Here is a 21,716-nt window from a genome sequence, read left to right on the forward strand (position 1 = left end):
TGGTACTCATATATATCGGATGAAATTCTAAACGTCCATCACCCCGCAGTGGAGTAGTGTGATTCGAGTACCTTCTCCATAGCAGGAGAGTACGTTTATGCTATCAGTGGGATATTCAATGACGTTACTAATTCGTAGATAAATACATTATGATGATAAATGCCAGATAATGTGTAATGTTACTCTCGTATTATTTTATCGATAGTAATAGATAATACAATATTTTGGTAATTTTATTAAGTATAAACTAACATGATGGATTTTTTTTCCGTGTGTATTATTTCTTGTTGATCTTTCTTTTTGTGGTGTTATTGAAGCAATTATAACTTTGGGTGACGATCGACTCAGTAATATTAAGATCGCTAGGCGGCCCAAAAATCGTTAAACTATTGAGGTTAAACTTATTATTAGCAAATCAGTGTTTCAGAAACAAATATTAATATCAACATCATCGTCAGAGCTTGGTAAATACATATATGATGTTTATCAGGCTCTCAGACTAACTTATTTGTTATTTAAAATATACTTAAACAGCTGAGGTTCCACTGTTTAATGAATCATTTACTTCTTATTGAGATAGAACTAGAGCAGATGTCGTTTCTATTTGGTTCTACATTTGTGTTTATGATAAAATAAAACAAAAAAAATAATTAATACCTTTTTATTTCACCAAAACTAACTTTTGATACAATTACAATACATTAGGGAATGATCTTTATTATATGCTAAATTATAAATTACATAAAATTTAACTCTGCTTGTACTAATTACTTTATTAGTGTGTTCGAAGATAAACATTTTGGCTTTATTAGTAATAGTCTTATCTTATCTATTAATATCTACCAACAGATATACGTATGTTTTGTTGTGGCTACACAAGACCACGGATGAATTTGGCATTTATTCTGTGGGTACATTGACAAAGAGACCCGTCTTGATCCAGGATGCAGAGGTGCAAAAAACAATTCAAATCTTGTACCACCGGGAAGCCGTCCACATAGATGTTTTATTTGTCAGGTACAAGGTGCTCATTGTGCTTAAGCCGGGGTTGATTACAATGTACCTTATCGTTGTCATGACCTTAGAGTATGAGAGTCCAAGAGTTCCTAATATCTACATACTAAGACACAAAAATATATAGCAGAGTGTCTTGTGATAATGTGTAAGAAACTCCAAAAAAAGGAGAATAGAAATATAATTTATGTTAAACGGCACAGCAGATATATGTATATATCTTCTTTACTTCAATGTTTTTTTTTTTTAATTTAATAATCAACCATGATATGCTTGAAAGAACACTCGTTCATGTATAATTACTGGAACCCAGCAATACTGAGTGGTTGGATGGCTCACCCTGAAAGAAAGTATGATAATTAAGACGGACCTCTTGTCGTTATTGTGTGTAATGTAATATTTTTTTGATTTAATATGCCCATGAATTTAATATAACCAACCATGACATCCTTTGTGACAGATATTCGGTACATTGGCTCTCAGCCTTGTCACACAAGAATACAGTGCAAGGAATTTTTGGCGATTCTTCTGAGAACGCATATAGTCTTAGGTTAGACCAAATTAAAGATAAATACAGTTAATGCTCCTGACATAGGCTAATATTAAAAATGCGAAAGTAACCGTTTATTTTTAACCACTTTTTGATGATTGATCGTATTGGAATTCGAGGAACAATTATCCTGGAACCTAGAAACAGCTAAAGGATTAACGGGATCAACGGGAAGAAAATATTTGACCTATATGGGGACATTGAAAAAAACTATAAAGCATACCTACTATACATACCTTTTTGACCAAGTACAGATCTGCATGTAGTAGTTCCTCGGAAGTCCATTTTAATTTGACAAACGGTCAAAAACGAAATCGTGAACATAAACTTGATCCATATACTAAAAGCTTTTTATCTGGTCCGTTTTAAAACAAATAAATATTCTGACGTCATTTAAAAAAAAACCCAAGATTGATCGAGTTGAAACTCTTGAGACCTTGATCTATATTCAACTTTATAACCGAAACATTATTGATATTGTATAGCAAGGAAAACTACCCAATGCCACCGAGTCAATGACCTCAGTAGCAATTAATTCTACCTTGATATAATGTATCTTGTAATGACGTGTTATTAGCATCTAATTTACTATTAATTACTGAGTGACATATCAGTGTTTTGTCTTTTTTCCGCAAATTATATAATCTTAAATGTGCGAAAGAGACAAGATAGGTGGTTCAGATAAAGATAATTGGTTATTAAATAGATATGTAAAACCTTATCAAGCCTACGGAACCAAATATTTGATTAAGTCTACGATACTTATTCGATTATAAAATTATACATGAAAGCTATATTTTTACAAATCTTAAAACTATATATATATATCTTTTTGTTCATTCGTGAAACTATGATATTCTATAAAAACTTCAAATTAAATCAATACGAATTCCTTTATTTTATATAAAAAGGATTACATATGCTTATTGATTGTCAAATTAAACACTACCACCGGTTCGAAAAAGAAAATACTCGACAGGAATTCAGCGGGTTATTTTTGTGTCAATTATTTTTGTGATTGTTTACATATTCGAATACTTCATTTTATTCATTCAATATCACAAAAAAATAGCCAGTCAGCGAGACTTCAGACTTCATTCGTGAAATATTAAACACCGATATACGGTGATACGCTTACTACGCAATTTTGATACTTGTATTCTTTGAATAGTATAATAATTAAAGTCGATATCTAAAATCACTTTTGGCCATTTCACGATTCTGTTTCGAGATTATTAATCATTTATTAATAAAGGTGAAGGTGACAAGAAAATAATGTCCATATCTTTTTTAAATCAGATTATAGGTACTTAGTTTAAGAACGTTTTAAGTGGGTTATTCAAATATTTTGAGTCATCACATCATGTCACGGCAGTAAAAAGATAAGCTCTTATAAAAAAAAAATTTTCGTCATTATGTGTACATTTTACATGTAATGTACCGATATGATATTGTTAGATTATTTTTAAATTTATTCTTTCATTACTATTAACTGGACAAACAATGTGCAGAATTTACTAAAGGTTAAATAATAACTATATTATATAACCAACGTCGGTGCTCAACGGGCGAACCAAGTTGCTCAAGGAGGCGCCACTGACGCGCACATTACGTGCTCTCAAAGTGATAGCCGACAGAGTGGATTTGTTTTGTTGCAGCCTGAGTGAGCTCACAAGGATTGCCACCTGGAATATATCCTATATAACGTAGATAACGTAAATATTATTATTAAACGTGCTGTAATATCGAATTGGGACAACTATGTCCTGTAATTATATGTATAGTGTTGTATTAAGTATAAATAAATATTAGAGCATACAAGTAATGGAAATTAGTAAGCAACAAAAACCGCTTAAAAGAAATTTTACTCGTTGGTTTGTGCAAGCCCGTCTGGTTAGGTACCCACTCACAAGATTTTCTTCCTGCAAAGAGTAGTCCTTAGTATTTTCGAGTTCTGGTTTGAAGGGTGAGTGATCCAGTCTAACTACAGGCACAAGGGACATATCATCTCAATTTTCAAGCGCATTGGCGATTTTAGGAATAGCTAAAATTTCTTAAAGCACAAATGTCAATAGGCGGTGCTGACCAGTTCCCTCTGTGGTGTGGATGTAGATGGGCAATTTGCCTGACCGCCTACTAATATAAAAAATACAATGCAACTAATACGGAGATGTCGGGGGAGAGGTCAATAGAGTTTCATTGATACCTCCCTCTGACCTATTTCGGTCATCTAAAAATAAATACAACAATAGTATAATAAAATAAAATATTTTAAGTATTTTATTTGTTTATTATGAAGTTTTTTTTCACTCTTTTGAACTCTTGGTGATTTAAACGTGTTGTAAATGCCTTAAAATTGAGTATTTCTATAAAGGATATATATATATATTGACAATTTCTGGATACGGTATATGACGTAGTAACAGTCTTTTCCAAGCTATTTATAATCTACCTGCATAGGTTATATTACATTTAAACGAAACGGTACAACGCTTACTGATTTACCACCAGCTCAGATACGATCTTTCCTTATGCTTCATGAACTAACAATGGATTTTACGGAAATTAACTTAACACGAGAAAATTACACCTTATATTAAGTAAAGTTCTTTCAAGCTACTTCTAATACTGCATCAACATCAATCATTGTGATTCCGTTTTATTAAACAAATATTTGAACTTTATTCATGAAGATTCAATTGAAAGGTTGCAAAATATGTTTGGATAATGTTATATGTCCCAGAGCTTGGGGTGGACAAGTTATGTTTGGTAGTGCTTATTGTATGTACATTGTGGAGTCCCATATATAAATATGTATATAAAAACCGTCATTGGTGTACCTACATCTGTTCTAGAAAAGTTAGATACATTATATTAGCAAATTTGTTTATTTTGTTTGTTGACAAAGTTTTAATTTAAACTTTAAAAAAATTGAAATTAAAACTAAAATGGAAGAACTTTTCTAAATATGTATGCATGTAGGTATATCTTACTTAGCAATAAGTCGAGTCTCAAGTTTAGCTTACTGTGCCAATGTGAGTTATCCATCCTTAAGAAAAACAAGAGTAAAAAAAAAAATCGCCATTTTTACTGCACGATAGGTACATTTCACTAATATATTTAACATGGTTATGATTATATATGTACTATATATAACTTTTTCGGTAAAAACTTTCTTTCTTTTACTGTTCTTATTCATATTGAATAAAAACAAATAATAGAATTGACAAAAAAAAAGACCCCCTAAGTTACTTTCGCCGGTTCTTCTCAGGTCAGGGTATTTTCTTTTCGGAACCGTTGGTAGTGTTTAATTTGACAATCAATAAATAAGTGTGATGCTTCTATATTGATTAAAGGAATTTGACTTTTAATTTCTTGTCAATTTTAATATTATTAGATTCTAAGAAGTTTTCACATACTTGCATATACTCTTTGAAGTATTCCAGGAGTCATAGATCATAGAGTGACGCCACTTGGATTCTAATATTATGAAAGACAGCTGTCTTTCGTACGAAGTTTATTCGTTTTAATAATTTTTAGTATGTTAAACGGATGAAACGTACCCACAATTTAAATACTTTATATTTAGTTTAAATGTATAAATAGCATGAATTACAGAGTTATTACTATAAGTATTACACAATTTATTCAATTAATTAGTTACCAATAAGTTTCTGTTCATTAAATAAAAGATGTCAACAGTTGGCGCAATGAGACCGAGGATTGTATGAACACAATTTAGCCGCTTGTATGTGGGTGTAGGAACGTTGATGTGAGAAAATATGTACGATGCGGTACGATTCGTTACAAATTAAACAATAATATTATACAAATATAAAGAGTAATTTTAATAAGTATTAGTTGAAATAAGATAGACCCTCGCCTGGTATCTATTAACGAATCGTTATTGTACATAAGTGATCGGTGTATCAGTTACGAGTAACTGACGTTTCTGAGAAATTCTGAGCAATGCAACCTAAATACTTAAGTGATCAAAGTCAGACCTCTAATAATTGGTTTGAAAATTACGTATGGATGAAAAGTCAAGCGTCCAAGCGCCATGTCTAGTGACGCTATTACAGAATACTCAATTCACCAATAACTACTAATAATTTTTAATGAATATTTGGCATTTTAATATTCCACGTCATAAAAAAATATTGATTGTAATTGTACAGCCATTATTACTATATTTAAGAATTAATTAAGTATTTTTATGAGGATTTACTCAATATTATCTCAACTGTAAATATTATCATAAAATATTTATATGTCAATCAATATGAGTTGAATTCATGAGAACAAAATATAAGTGTTGTTTTTTTTTTGTGATTAGTAAAAAATGCCATATCTCTATTCAAATGTCAAATTAATGATCAGATAATGAGCGAAATAGGGCAGTTAAAATACAGCAACACTTGCCCAGTTGTGTGATATTTACAGGCTTAGCTTTTTATTTGAATAGGTAGCTTTAAGTACATGTGAGGATATTTTTGTTCAATTGGAATATGTTTTCATACAAGTAATATCCGATCAATTATAGATGAGATAATATGAAACCTGACGACATGCAAAGTAATACATGGAATGAATAATAATTGCAGTTGCCTTTTCCTTTATAGCACAGCAAAAGCATCTTCAATGCAACTGAACACATCCTACTTTTGCAATTTATTACAAATTTATTATCTATTGTTCAAAGCAAGATGTTTAATTGTAAAACAAACTAAACTTTCTTTATTGTTATTTTATCTAAAATACTTGTAATTCATGAATAAAATATCTTTAAATTCTTCGTATCTTCACTATACTTTAAATATTAAGTAGCAAGATTTTTAAATTATTTTAATTTTTAAATTGATAAAAGTGACGTAAACATTCAAAGAGCCTTGCTCGCGTCTGCATGAAAGCAATATTTTTATTAGTCATCAAATCTTCATAGGAAATACATACCGCATCCATTAGCTTCGTACGTAAACGCGAAGAGTCGTTGAACTTATCAGTGTGCAAAATTGGCGAGCAGGCGGTCGCGCGCGGACCGACGCGTGCTACCGACAAATAGGCGCGACACTTGCACAATGTATACTACACATCGCCGCTCTAACATAACGAATTTAAAATATTACGAATCGAAAACAGTAATGGATGAGAAAAATTAAATTGAGTTTCAAGTGAAATCAATGTGTTCTATAGTTGAGCCGTCTCGGACACAAGGTCGCGCCGCCCGACGCCCACCTCTATAAATACACGCAGACATACAAAAATGTGATATAAAATGTCCATATCACCTTTGTCTGTGTGATATTTGTTAGTGATGACCATTTGTAACAAGTCACAAATACTAGTCAGTGCAACAAGTTATCAGCGACAAATATATTATAATAGTTTTGCACGTGTCTATGTCTATTTCGTGATTGGCTATTAAATGACTAGTGTGGGATGTTTTCAACATTGTTTATTATTGTTTACGACTTAATAATTACTTTTTACGAAACAATTGAACTGGTTAATCTAACATTAATTCTTATTTCATATTTGTAATTATTATATTAACGTTAACTTTAATAAGATACCTATATATAGTAACATGCACGCACATTGCACACCCACACTCCTAAAAGCACATTGATCCTCACTGGCGTCGGAGTTGAATAAAAAAGAACACAAAACCCTGTTGCTAACAGAACCAGGCCGCTTAGGACGTCCTCTAGCTCAAAAGAGGCTGATTCAGAACAAAACAGGATTAAGATTCCATATCAATGGAGTTGGTATAAGTATTGACAAATAAATATCTTATAACCTTACTTTTCGATATATGTACCTTAATAAAAAACTAAAATATACTTTGATTTATTATTGATTTATATATTAAATAACTCAATATTTTCTGCGTTGTAATCAAATAATACTAACTCAAGGGTCTTTTAACGAGTAATGTGATTTGGCTATTAATTTTTTTTTTTGTATACTTATTAGGTTTTAAAATAACGTATTGACATGAAAAAAATGCTTGATTTAATTTTAAATTCCTACTAAAATGTTATACACTTTTTTACAACTACATATTAAAATAATGTGTTAAATAATTTACATTTGTCCTAGTTAGGAGGTTTATTGTAGTTATAGGAAGAGAGGATATCTTACACTACCATTTTAAGCACTTGGCAACACTCCTTACATTTAGAATCAGATGGCATTCTCATCAGCATTCTCTTTTTAATTTTATCTTTCTAATTAGTTTAATTAAATGAAATCCATTTTTACTAAAATTTCCAAATAATAATTTTAAGAGAGTAATAAAAGATTTAGTGCTTTTTTTAATATGTAATGTGAATTAATGCCTTTGCCCTACCCGAAAATAAATCTAAATGACGTAAAAAAAAATCATCTTTTACATTATAGTGCATGTATGTACATATTTGAAAAATATATTCAAATCATATAATATTTTTTAATAATAAGTAGAAACTCTAAACTCATCGCCGAACACGAGTGTGGAATGTTCGAATGATACGCGATATTGACTATAATCATTATAAAATTTATAGGATATACGTATCAAAATGGCAAATCACTGTAAGTCGGTTGTCAACATTTCACGGATGAGACACACAGTGAATTCCTACAGAATCGCACAACTAAAATTATCATTTAGTTTGTCATTGTGAAAAACTTCAAGCAAGAATCACCCTTAGAAGAAGAAGCACCCTTAAGGTCAATATTTTTCGGTCTCATATACGTCTGGAGATATTTATTACAACACTAATCTCTCATACACCTTAACCGCGAGCTTCTGGAGTCTAGTAGTGGACTGCGGTAAGTTTGCGGTAAGGTTAGCGGAGAGCTACTCGAACCACAATGTAGTCGATGTACTCGTATAATTATTATACTATTGCATGATACGGTTACTTTTTCTTTGTTTATCAACATTGTCAATGTCAACGTAATCTCAAGCATTAATCGATGTTCTTTTTTTAACTTTTTTATTTCGTTCCAAAGTATTAGCAATATACAATTAAACAAAATTAATTATTTTGCACGTAATCTTTACTGACATTAGTAAAACATTTGCCATCCTTTTTACACCCACACATAAGAAAGAAATATCAATACTTTTTTTTACAGTTAATGTTTACAGTACAATATAAGTAGCGTATTTATGTATAGTAATTATGAATATTAATAATGTATCTAATTGTATAGGATGGTTTCAAACGCGCTAAGCGTTACTCCGTCCGCGTGGATCGTGGCGTCATGCAAGTTACCTATAAACCTTTTTCAATAATTGGACTACCTAACGCAGCAAGATTTTCTAATTTAGACTGGTAGGTCATATATTAAAATATATTAGTATAGATAAACTTCGATCATACTTATTCTTTGCTAGTTAGGTGGTAAGTACTTCGTACACCCGAACTTTGTCCGCCTGGGTAAGTACCACCAACTAATCAATTATTCTACCGAAATAATTTGCATTGCTACGTTACCGTTTGAAGAGTGAGCCAGTGTAATTAGATCCACTAGGTACATATCATCTTAGTTCCCATGGTTGGCGGTGCATTTGCGCAATGTCTATATGCGGTGGTGACCATTAGGTGGCCCACTTGACCGTCTGGCTTTCTATATTAAATAAAAGTAGTACTTATACTATTTTGTAGATAAAGAATATAAGAGAGATTGAATCTAGATAAGCGAAAATGTTATTTAGATGTTATACTACACTTTTAAATAGATGAGCCTTCACCAATGGTCCAGTGGCTAAAACATGTGAATCTTAAGCGCTAGATTATGAATTTTCATGTGCCTAATGTGAGATTTAATTTACCTCGGCGAAAAAAAAAAATTACGTGTAAGTGTATTCACCAAACCCCATTGAAATGAGCTCTAGAACCTTCCTCCTGACAAAGAAGAGGTCCAGCAATAGTGACACAGTGAACCACACAGGCTGTTAATTAAAATACTTTTAAATAAGCAGAAAGATTACAGTAGCTCTATTCGACGTCAAACAAATTCTTAGCTCAAGCAATATATGGTTTAATTATATGCAAAAATGAAAATACAATATGCATTAACGATGTTGTTTTGATACATTAGTGATCATGTTGATGATTTTATATAATATGCGTTACCTGTCTCGTCCGTATGCCCGTATAACTAACTACAAGTCTGTATTAGGGCAGGCGGTTCAGACGGGACGGACGTACAAGGTCGAAGTTGAATGCTCTGCCAACATCGCAGGTAAAACGCTTAGTCTAGATATCTGGAAACACACTTAAATTAGACAATTTATGTAAATAAGCACTAATTATATTACAGATATTAGTATTAGATTTCGTTGGAGGTTTCGCTTGGATTTCGTGAATTGTTCGAAGGAGTTGTTCAACTCGTACTTTTATATTTGTTTAATTACTTGTGACTTTGTGCAAGCTCGACTACAGTCTACTGCCAAGTAGCGATATTTAGTATTGTTGTGTTCGGCTTTGATGGGTGAATAAGCCAGTGTAAAAGCACAAGGGTCATAACATGTCAGTTTCCACGATTAATAGTATCTATGGGTAATGTCGACCACTTGTTCGCCAACAAATGTGATAAAAAAAATAACAACAAAAATGATAATGCGGTAATGAAAATTGTTGGTGTTGCAGATGTCCATGGGCCGTGGTAAATCACTTTCAATCAGGTGAGCCTCCTGCTCGTTTGCCACCTGGAACATTAAAAAAACTCGTTACAGCAAATACAGTTTTAGTCTCTACATGCGACTATCAACTTGCAACAAATCCTAATACTATTATAAATGCAAAAGTTTCTTTGTTTTGCTGTTTCTTACTTACTTTGCTCTGAATGAAACTGGACACGTTGGTATAGTATGACCTGGTGTATGACAAAGTACATAATAAAGAGAACCACACATTTTAAAAGTTGCATTTGCAATGGAAGTACTTAAATATCCAAATATTCGAACTTACGACGTAAAAATTAATTATTAAAATGTCACAAAGATTTATGTGTAATTGACCAGAATCATCAAAATTTTGTAGAACTGTAATACCGTCTTAAGTCTTTCACGAGTGATATACGAAGCTAGTTCTTATAGTATAGATTATCTTAAAGAAAAAGAAAGAGAATGTTACTTAGTGTCTTCTAAAATGTTTATGTTTTGAATGTTCTGTATGAATGAACTTATAAATAAGAACCATTGAGGGTAAAATGTCTTATGATATGTTCGGAATATAGAAACAATTTGTTATGCTAAGCTAAAAGGGAAACGCAGATTGAGTAAGTAAGTCCCGTAGGGTACAACATTCAAATCGCGTTTTGACTAATGACATAATAGTTTAAAACACGCGGAAGAATAGCATTGACCGACACTCGGAGTACGATACGACCTTTAATACTAGTCCGTTAATTATTTTGTTAGCGATCCCGTCCATGATAATACTACAAAATTTAGTGTCATCGATTATCTGTATGTGTGCAAATTTTAAGTTTATCAGACGTCTTGAAGGTGGAAATCACGTTGAATGATTCCGATACATATAAACGTACAAGTTAAGCTAGTAAAATCGTATTAAAAAGGCCCGTGGCGCTTTGTGTCATATATAAAGATATAGCGAAATTCTTATCTTGACTTTCATCTAATTCGACAACCAAGCTTTGTAGTAACAATTTTGCTGTATTAGTACTAAGTATAATATTATATTTTACATTGGAAAAACTTCATGAACATAAAATAAACATTTATAATCCTTAAATATACATACCTAAAGAGATGTGGAATGACGACATCAAAGAAGATGCTGGAACTTTATGGTTTATGTGGATTCAATAGAGCTGAAGATTTGGTGCATACTTTTACCGCAAACCGCGGTCCTAACAATTAACAAATTACAAATCCATACTAATGAAGACATTGATTTGCTTAACACATTTAATTATGTATATATAAATGCATGTTATATTCGTTATTTTCTATTTGTCAAATCAAATACTGAAACATTTCCATGTTTGGAAAATCAATTCGAATACGAATGGAAATGGCGCTTTTCAAAATTTGTAGAACATTTTATTTTTTATTTCATTTAAATAATAAAAAGTACCCTACCAAATATTTTGTTATTGCACAATCAATAAATGACGTGGTGAAACAGATATAAGCTAAATTATTCATCATCACATTTGTACATGACGAATTCGTGACGTTAGGATTCGTTGAAAGTTTCATATTAAAAAGTAGTAACTACGTAGAAGCCAAGTTCCTTGACATTCGTAATAGAATCCAACTTCTGATCTAGTTTCGTGTTTTATTATTTTAGTTATGACTTAAATTTTACGACTAAACTTGTAAGAAAACGAAACATTTACGAATTTTCTATTAAAAAAATTATGGGCTGTTAAGAACTCAGTAACAGTCAGAAGTGTGGAAGTGCGTAGTGTTTACTCTTCGTACCTCGGAAATCACACCAAGCCGATGATCTTTTACCTGCCCTCTCTTCGGACGCGTCGGATAACCTTCTATAGCAGAATCCTATAAATATTTCCTGGCTATTCTCTGTAAGAAATGATCACAGAAATTCAAATACCTCCATCATCATCCCGTCAACATGAAATTTAAATCTGCTATGTCAAATTCAATGAAAACAAAACGTCGGATGAATTTGGTGTATACCTATCAATTAAAATAAAATCCATTTAAAAAACGGCTCTTACAAACACTTTTGCTGCGTCAGCTGACAAGATTATATTTAAAGTAAAACCACCAGTTACTCTACTAAAGAGTCGAATATCATACCCAAGGAATGATGTATTGACTTTGCGGAGTCGTTGTTTCGCGCTACTAACTAATACACACACACATACACGCGCGCTCTTACACGCAATACCCATTCGATTACATTCTCAATACACATAATTCAATTCAAAAGAACATATTTAATAAAATGATAACAATGAATTATACCTATTAAAATAACATCTAATTGGAAAAAATTAATAAATAATTTTATTGTTATAGCTGGTCCGGCCTCTATGACCGGGGTCGGTCGATCATTTAGGTTGATTGGCCTTGAATGTTTCTACATTTGATATCAAATTAAGCTATTTTACCACATGCTTTATCACAGGCTGAAAATAAACATAACATCAAATATATTACATTAAACGAAACATCTTAGATTACTTAAAATGAAATCGGATTTCAAATGACTGTTTCGTGAAACACGTGTCTCGTTCGAGTCTGAGGCTTACATAAGAAATTCTATTATCATCTGCGTAGCAACACAACTATTAAAGGGTTTAAAGCAGGGGTTCTGCGAACGTAAGCGATTTATAATATCGAAGATTAATTCATTAATGAATATATTTTAAGAACTACTTAATATTTTGGTTTTCTAACGTTTGACAAAAGGTGAATATTTTCTAAATTATACTAGCCGATATAATATTTAAATCAATCGTTTGTTTAATGACGTTTTATGAAAAGAAAATTGGTCTGGTATTTACGTAATTAATAAATATTATATCAATTATTATATAAAAACGACTTGAATATATGGGATTTGTGTAATCATCAAACAGGGCTTTTATTTACACAAAAGTGAATCCAAGAAATTGGTCCACGGTTAATTGGCAATGTTTTTTTACAAGGAGGTTTATGGTCTGAAGAGTGATGTCCTTGTAATCTTAAATAAAATGTACGAAGAGTAGTTTAAATATATGATCTAAAGTAGTGATTATGATAATAAAATTTCAACCGGTTCTGGTTAAGGTGAATTCATTCAGTTTCGTTATTGTTAATGTCGGTCAAGAGCTCGTGTGACTTACTATGTAGCTATTCTTTTTGGAATATATTCTTGTATATTCAGAGTACCTTAGCATACCATTTGTATATATAACACTCGAATCTCTTAAGTGATCTTTCTACAGGCAGTGTTTGTATTTATTCAATACGTTTGGCGGAGATCAGTATCTCAAAATCACGGACTCTCAGCCCGGACTAGTTTCTACTTCCATCCGTTTGTTTCGATTATTATATTTATTATAAATTTTGGAGGAGACGATGGTTCATAGCTATACTAGGATCTAAAAGAAGAATCTGCGACAAGTTATTTAAAAAATATATATATTTGTGGATAATGAATGTTCACGATTTATGATGGCTAAGGGCCAAAAAGAAAATAACAAAATCTAGACCCGAAAGGAGGCGTTATAATTGAGTTATTAATAAAAAAATATTCTTGTATTTTAGGGTCATATTTAATAGTAATAGTACAGATAATTATAGAGAGTAGTCCTAGTTCTCATTTGAATTAAATTCTGAAAAGGTAAAAAATAGATAAGTCGATTATAATTTTTTTTTTTTAATTAATATTTTATAAAGCGAAAGTATAAGAACTTTGTTTTAAAATATACAAGATAGATGTATATAAAAGATAGATATACACCATGCAATACAATGTAATTGAAATAACCATCAACGTTTGACGCTATCCTTTTCCTTTTGATCACGCGTGAACAAGACAGCGACTAAATCGGATAGTCGGAGTGAATAATTGTTATTAAGGAGTAAGGACATTTCAACAGTTACAAGCTAAAAGCTTTTAGTCGATTACACGCAGGGAACTTCCAAGGTTGGAGTGGAGTCGTTTAATTTAAGAGGATTATCATAAAAACTGTAAAATTATAGACGTATTACGTATCTTGTTATTGATTTTAGGTCAATGATGATAAAAATTTTAGAAGTAATTATTATTGTTATGCATTAATTAAGAACATTAAGTGAATATATGAGGTTTTTTTTTTTTTAAATTAATAAATTTGTGATTATCTTGATAAGATGATACGTCTGCTTTTTTAAAAAATCATTTCTAGCTATTTTTGTTATTATTTAAATAAATACAAACAATGTAACTGAAGCAACTTAAATATTTAATATAACGTAACGACTATAAAGTAAGAAATATTCTTTATTTATAGGCATATAAGACAAATGAAAGTATTTTCTTAAATTTGCTTTTACACTTACATATTCATGAAAAGGCAAAATTGATATCAAACGATTTTGATTTTGAAAAAACATTTCTCGATTTTTAGCTTTTTATCTGTTACCATAAATAAAAATGTATTCGTATAAAAATAACAATCACCTTCGATTGTTGATATAAAATAAAGAAAACTTTAATGCCGGTATAATTATTTGCCCTAGCAACATTCGGCTAGATTTCGAAGTGATCTAGACAAATGTTCAGATAAACTTTAATGTCCCCCGTCTGAGACCTGACCTTTACGCACGCGAGGAAGGTCGCCAGCTTGAGGAAGGTCGAGCGAGACAGGGCGGGCTCCCTCTGTCTACAACGAGGGTGACGACAGGGAATTTTTATATTATAACCTCGAAACGCCCTTAAAAACAAGTTTACGTATCGCGATCCGCCATTTTGTGTCTACTTTTAAACAGAGGTCATTATACCATTTGACAGCCTAAACATTCTGGATTCGGCTAATTATAATTATTATTCTATAGCGATGTTAATGGGTATCATTTCTTGAAGTTGCCCTGATTTAAATATGAAAATTAGTTGAATCTTGTTATAATAGAAGTTAGTATAATTAAATGTCTGGCATATAAAATATTATTCAAATAAACTTCATTAAAATATTGTTTTGTAACTAAAGTTTGAATTTGAATGATTACATGTTGAAATTCATTCAACAAATGCAGGTTTTACGGTGTTTCAATTCATCGACGTGTTTCTTGTGAAACTCAGTGTTCCTTGACCGGATTGGAGATTGAACTATTCTGTGCACAGGGAATAGGCCTTGGCTCTTATATTTATAGCTAATGATTTTAAATAAATAAAACATTAAAAATAATCAACAGAAATTACCAGCTGCACAAGCAATAAAGCTATGTTCCAAATATCAGCTCTATAGTCTCAGTAGGTTTGGCTGTACGTTGTTAGTTTTATAAGTATAAATTATATAAAGCTATCTATGTGTGTTTAAATATATTACAATGAATATTGTAAATATTTACCGGTAGGCAAATCGTTTCCTTGTACAAGGCAACATGTATAACGGTAGTGAGGGCCTTCAATATTCCATTAATCTGGTTTTGAATTTATAAAAACGTTAATGAACTAAATTATAATAATTATTACACGTTAAGTGAATATTTTTTTTTAAAGTTAATTATAAAAGAATCTCAATTATATATTCAGAAAGATTGTTTCAAATATAAAATAATGATGAAGTCTCTCTTAAAATCGGAATAAATGTTAATTCTATTACATATTTTACTTTAAACTTCCATTTGTTAAAATAATTAACTTCAGTGACATTTCTCAAACATATTTAAAGTTCTTTCGTAACGTATTTTCATTTTGGAATAAATTTCTAGAACATTGATATAAGTTCTTTAAAAAATCTGATACAGCGTCAATATAAAGAATTTATAGCAAAAAAAAAAAACTAAAGATAAAAAATACGCAATCGTACGGCCAATAGCAATTCGTTATTTAGGACAATCGTGATTTAAATTTTGTTTGTGTGCGAGATGTTTTAAAGGATATGGATTTTAAATGGGATAGTGTGAAGCCTCGTTACGCATTATAATGGATATTGTATCGTGTGAATCGATCTTTAGAAAAGCACGCGTAAAGAATTTTATGGTATTTATATTTAGCAGAAACGATAGGAAAAACGTTATCACGATATATGTACATAATACAATGTTATTCTTAAATTTATCTTTTGCCGAGAAATCAACATCCCAATTTACTATATTCAATTTGGCTTTTAAAAACACTTTTGGATTTTTATAAGTTTCAATTAAACGAAAAATTAACACCAGTTGTGTGGTTGTACTTTATATCGAGAATAAATTTGATTTTTTTTTATTAAAAAAAAAAAATCTTGATTATTTCCTCTTTGACAAGCATGGATATTGTACTATTCAGCCTTGTGTTTCTAAGAATTGCTGGTAAACAAAAAGCATCAGATATATTTAGCATTTTTTATAAATTCAAAATTGAACTCCTGCTTTATTAAGAACAGGAATAAAAATATATTATATATACATTCATACACACAATACGTTTTAAGATGGTAATTAGGCACAAAATAAATATATGTAACAGTCAATAAATGTTGTATTGGGCAAAAGCGTCCTCGACTCTGAAAGATCCGGCTTGTAGCTTGTTTCTCCTCGGTGCTCTACTGCAAGTTGTTGGACACAGCTATAAATGGCAAAAAATCATCCCATACATGCAGTTAAGGATATTTTCTTTAAGATAGAAATTAAAAACACAAATTAGTCACGGTATAACTCAAAGAGCTTCCCCGGACTTGAACCTTCTTAAGACTCTTTAAATCTTCGATTAAGATTCAGATTTTTTAGCAATTGGGCTCGAAATATTAGGCTATACATTTAGGCATCGTTATTCTGGTTAAGTTTGAGTTGAGTTGTGCGGTTGTCATTTACTTACCCGTATCACATTTATAGGGGTCGCTATGGTATTTTTCCTCTTCTATGCATATTGTATCTAACATATCAGGTAAATCTAAAGGTAATACGTTAATATATAATACGTAATGTTTAAAAAAAAAACCTTTCACGAACTAATTCTGACGTAAAAATACGTTTGATACCAGTTTTCTAAATTTTTTCATTTAATTAGAAAACTACTTGGCGGTCGCTAACCCTTTCGATCTATCATCGATTCACCCACGCTGAACTATTTAAGAGTTACTGAATTATACGACGTTTTTAATACGTTTCCTGTAATAGATAAAACACAGCACATATCAAAATGATTTGTACACTTTTTATAAATATTTAATAGCTTTAATTTTACGCGTAAATTTTCTTATCGCTGTGATAATTTTTAATGATCGTAAACGTCAGAGCCCGGTTTTCCGAATATTGCCTCAAAAACTATTTGAACACAAAAATAATATCATCCCAAAAAAGACGTTGAATATCTTAAAAAAAAAGTTTTATGTTTTATGTTCTAATATTTTTATAATAGATAAAATAATTTAGCATAAATATTCTACGCTAACCCGAATTTTGTATTACCATTTTAGGCAAACAGGCAAAGTTTAATTAATTACACTGTGATAAGGCCACTAAAGTGCTAGCTAAGCTAATTAAGATTTTATGATTTTTAAATTCTTCAACGCCTGCATGGTTTATCTATACTGCTATAATATTTTATGATTATCTGTACTAATGAAAACGTTAACAAGGTTTTGTGTTATATTAAAATCACAGCGATATCATAGTCTCGACCAACTTGAAAACTGTAGAAAATCTTAACATAAATTAACTAATAATCTAGAAGTAATGTACGGATATAATAAGAAAGAAAATGTGAAAAGGTGAAATACTGGCTGAATGAATGCCAATCGCCGGCATCAAGAGGATTCAATTTAAAAAAAAAATAGTATTAGCATAGTTAATTTAACAAATTATTTGACATCATGGTATATTTTAAAAGATAACGACGAAGCAAAATTAATTTTAATATCCAGAACAGTTTCATAATTAAAGAGAAGCCTTGAAAGTTATTTTAATAATTTATTTAAAAATTTAAGCTCTATTTTTTTGCAATATGAGTACGTATGTCTTAGGTATATTTACGTTTATTTAATTTATAAATTAAAATTTTAGGTAGATAGAATATTATGTGAATACTAACTTCAATCATTTTATTTGAAATAAAATCTGTTTAAGGAATAAATATATGGGTAGCATATTTTCTACAAATCTACAAGTGTATGTAGTCTTGTAATTTGCAGTATATAGTATACTACAAATGAGGAACTATTTTAAATGCCTAACCGAACAAACTACTAAACCAATATACATAAAACTTATATGAAGATAAAACGCGTGCGGAGATTGTTTTAGTATATGTATATATTATTATAGACTTACATAAAGTAGCCGCGGGTCGCAGTTTTACTCGCTTCAAATTTAAACTTGACGTAACAAGCTTGAAATTTATGTTTTTGTAAATAATAAACCTTATAATAAAGTACATTAAAGTGTCTTTGGATAATATTTTTACAGTAATGAACTATATGCGTTGAATGATTCTTATAAAATATATAAATACTTAACATTAAAGTAATAATCACTAATATAGCATGACCTGTTATAAAATGTTTTTTTTTAATTGTATTATATTTTTATATTTTATAGTCAACCCAAATCGTAAGCATACATTTATTTTTCTACAGTAAAATAATGTTATCAATATGTTTAGTACTGTTGCAATATTTGAAAGTTATATGTTGCTGTATTTTTTATCATTAGTTAATACAAATTTTTACTAAGATAAAATTTAAGAAGTTAATTTATACAGTGCCTTTATAAAAAATATTTTCTCTTCCATTAGACACAAATAAACTTAGAATAATTTGAGATATGTATTCCGCCTCTGACATTTCATAAGGAAAAAAATTAAGGTATTATGACGTACTTTTATTGTGATAAAAAAAACCATACGAAGTTCGCACATATGAAGGTGCGCTAAAGATATAAATGCGAGATCACACGCAGCTTTTAAAGATAATTATGGTATTCTTAAATTAAAATTTTAGCCGAAGACTAGCACGTTATAAGTTCAGATGTTATTTTGAATGTAGCCATTTTAATAAAATCCAAAATTTACAGCTGTTAATTAACAAAAGAGTTTTCCTTAAAATAGTTCTTAATATACTCATATATAAGATAGAGTAAACAATTATACCCAATAGAATAATTTATATGTAAATGTTATCATAAGTATTAAATCTTGAACATATTTAAATAAAAATTGTCAGTTAAAAAATAACATTGGCCTAAAAAAACAGACAAGTAAATTATTATGCCTATTATATAAATAATTAACACATACGCATTATATTCAGTGTCACATATTTATCGAGACGAGTTAAAAACAAATAAATGTTTCAATTCGTTTTGATAAAAATGTTTTATTTACTATAGTTCATATGAATGACAGATTTAAACTACAAGTGTTGCTTACTCAATTAATATTTTGATGTGCAGAGAGGGCAAAGATTATTTCGCTAATTTCACGTAGAATTCATATTTTTAATCTGTAATCATTCTAGTAATTCGACAATGATAGATTTTGAGAACGCCCACTTCTTCAGAATTTATGCTTCAATAAAAACAAATGAGCTTTAACGTATTAAAATCAAACAAAGACCAATGAAACAATGGAAGCGCCATTTTGTTTTTTGTAGGTTAGGAGAACATCTCCACACTGATTATATTATTTAAAATTATGTACCAAAATGGATTCGTACACGAAAATAATAATCGTTGAAAATATTCTTATAAGACTTGCTATTATTTCTCTTGCACATTTGTATTATATTTAGTTGAAACCGAATTGAAATATTGTTTCCAAAATTTAACATTACTTAGATTTTTTGTAGAAACTTCCTCTTAGGTTTCCAACGAGTGATGCTTATCGAACGTCTAATTCTTGGAAGCATTTTGAAAACAGAAATTCTCAGTATTACGTCTATAGATTCGCAAGGTCGAAATCTAAGGCCGATATTAGAAATCGACAAAGCCATTCACTGGGTGACTCAACATGGTATAGCCAATGCACTGACAGAGGAATTCGTATACAAGAAAAATAAAAATGAATTTCCAAGTGACTTCATTGGTTAGGCTCGTAAAAGTAACAAAAAGTCAAGGCGACGGCAACCAAAAAAGCAAAAGATAAGGATTTGTTTTAAATAAAAAGATAAAGAGTTTGGTTTTAAATAGTAAAATAATTGCAGAAAGATAATGATGGGACACTATTTCGATGAAAGACAGATTATCATTGAAGCTATTCATAAAACACTTTCGAAATTTAAAGTTTTATGATCGGTTTTCACTCATAACTTAAAATCAAACACGAAGGATTCTTCGCGATCACTTCGACAATTAGACGAATTCCAGTGAATCATCCAGCCATAACTCGTACTTTTATTCGCTGTTTGCATTCAATATCACGACAAATTTATTTTTCAAGTCGCGGTAAATTTGTCTCTAACTACTGGGCATAAAGTCTCAATTGAGATTTTTTTCGCACATTATGAGCTATCGATGCAAAACGACTCTACACGCGAAAGTAAAGCGATGGCGATTCGAAACCAACAAGAGGTGATACAGCTAATGAAATTTTATCAACGCGACGGACGTGCGTCGCGTGTAAAACCTGATCGCGAATAAAAATACTACTTTATAGCAAAATCGTTTAACACTAGTTTTTAAAAATAGCTCTTAGACATAATCCTCACATCTCGGTGTGAGGTATCACATACATACATTTTCGTATTATCGATACTGTCTGGACATGCAAACTACCTCGAACACCTTCGATTTCACTTGTAAAGGGCCTTCACGCGGACACGGCTGAAAATCGTAATCACATTGCTCACACGTACATAGGCTCATAAGAATCGTACAGGAAAACGGCGCCGGCGGCCGCCAACGAAAAATACGAAAACCAGTTTGAGCCGCCTTTGTTCAGACTTTCGGCAGCAAGTTCGATGACCAATGAGATCGTTTGGATGCCTTAGTGCGAAATTTGAGTGCGAGGGTGCAAGAAGGGAGCGGGTGTCCTGCAGCGGGGGTCATCAACCGGGATGATTAACGCGTGACTCACCGCTCTTTGTCTCCTCGCCCACGGCTTACCTTCGACACCCTGGCCGATCCGCTGCCGCCACGCGCTCACTGAAACACGTGCTCGCTCGGCACTGCATGTCGAAAACCGCCGACACGGTAAGTGTACTCCAACAAGCGCCTGGAACCATTATCACCAGAGCACCTGATGAAGTACAATGGGCGTGCGGCGGCCACTTTGCTGCTTCTTTCAGCTGATGTGATGATTCGAGCAGAGACACCGCGCGCTACTTCAGGTACCTGACTCGTTGAACAGCCCCGGCGCCGGAGTAGCGCGCGGTGACGCCGCCCGTTCCTATTTATAGCGCGGCACGGAATGGAGAGGCGTGTGTCTCCGGCGGAGTGCGAGACTCGACTGCACATCGGAGCCGGCGACGCGTCCCCCGCGCGTCGCCAGACGTCAGCTGACCGCTGCACCGGCCCTGACATTGGCGCGCCCGCCGCCACCCGCGCCCGCGCCCC

At 31.6% G+C, this 21,716-nt stretch overlaps 2 long non-coding RNA genes across 2 annotated transcripts; both read right to left on the bottom strand.

Moving 5' to 3' along the window:
- Positions 1-723: 723 nt before the first annotated feature.
- LOC125066467 lies at positions 724-10,445 on the bottom strand. Its single transcript, XR_007119672.1, has 3 exons — positions 10,396-10,445; positions 9,694-9,824; positions 724-1,354 (listed from the first exon to the last, which is right to left on the bottom strand). It is a non-coding gene; the product is annotated as an uncharacterized LOC125066467 (long non-coding RNA).
- Positions 10,446-10,625: 180 nt separating this feature from the next.
- Positions 10,626-12,601, bottom strand: LOC125066468. The gene is made up of 3 exons (XR_007119673.1): positions 12,522-12,601; positions 12,045-12,113; positions 10,626-10,668 (listed from the first exon to the last, which is right to left on the bottom strand). It is a non-coding gene; the product is annotated as an uncharacterized LOC125066468 (long non-coding RNA).
- Between the last annotated feature and the right edge of the window lie 9,115 nt (positions 12,602-21,716).

The sequence above is a fragment of the Vanessa atalanta genome, chromosome 9 (assembly GCF_905147765.1).
Source record: "Vanessa atalanta chromosome 9, ilVanAtal1.2, whole genome shotgun sequence".
Classification (NCBI taxonomy): domain Eukaryota; kingdom Metazoa; phylum Arthropoda; class Insecta; order Lepidoptera; family Nymphalidae; genus Vanessa; species Vanessa atalanta.